Source organism: Pteropus medius, unplaced genomic scaffold (genome assembly GCF_902729225.1).
Source record: "Pteropus medius unplaced genomic scaffold, Ma_sr-lr_union100, whole genome shotgun sequence".
Lineage (NCBI taxonomy): Eukaryota > Metazoa > Chordata > Mammalia > Chiroptera > Pteropodidae > Pteropus > Pteropus medius.
In genome coordinates this window covers 1071826-1072753 of record NW_024350922.1, presented here as the reverse complement: position 1 = coordinate 1072753, position 928 = coordinate 1071826, and positions in this window count along the sequence as shown.

Sequence of the window (928 nt, the reverse complement as noted above, 5' to 3'; positions counted from 1 at the left end):
ACGGCAGATTTTAAGTTGACTTAATTACTAAGTCATCGGTATTAAATTTTGTTATAATGTAAAGAGACTCAAGCCTTGTAAATAACGACATGGAAGACCCTGTGCTGCACTTAAACTATTGCTGCTTGATTGTTTGATTTTTACATCAGAGCTTTATAACACGAACTTTTGTACAGAATGTGAGTTGTGACCACGTGACATGAGCGGTTTCGCTAGGGCCTATTCCTTTTACCCACCATCGATTAGTTGGGGTGGCGTTTACTGTACTGTGAAACTTTCACATTTGGATTTTTTTAATTGCCTGGCAGAAACTGGTATCAGTTCTGAAACGTCAGCAGAGCGATTTGCTGAATTCATCACAACCCCGTTATGTCACTTTTTGATTACAATAAAAGTTTTCAGTAAACTTTTCAAATGCCGAGTACCGCATTCTTTGGAGAGAGGGGGGTCGTGTCTTTCCTTCGCCCAGTTTCCCTATTTGAAGTAGGCTCTGAGCCTCCGGTTCAGGTATGGGAACCGAATATACAGAATTCTTAAGTACACATAGCAGACGTGCTTTGTCTGTGGGCTGGTAGCAGGTGGCCAGACATAAGCATCGTTACTCAGCTGTATGGGAGTAAGAAATCGGGGTCCAGCACAGATCTGGCTCGATGAATCCAGATGGGTGTCTGTATAGGAATCGAGAGGCTTGGACTTGAAATTCCGGGGTGAGGAATGGCGACTTGTTCATGGTCGTGTGTTTCTCTGGGAGCCCTGATAGGTGAGTATGAAATTCCCCGATGAGGTGCCGGCCGCCAGGGAGCACGCGGCCCCCAGTCTGCCCGGGCAGGGCCCTCCTGGCTGCGGTTCCACACGTGTCCTGTGGTGAGGCTGCCGTGAGCGGACCGCGGTGTCGGCACTTCGGGGGCATGGCGGTAAACGGGGACTA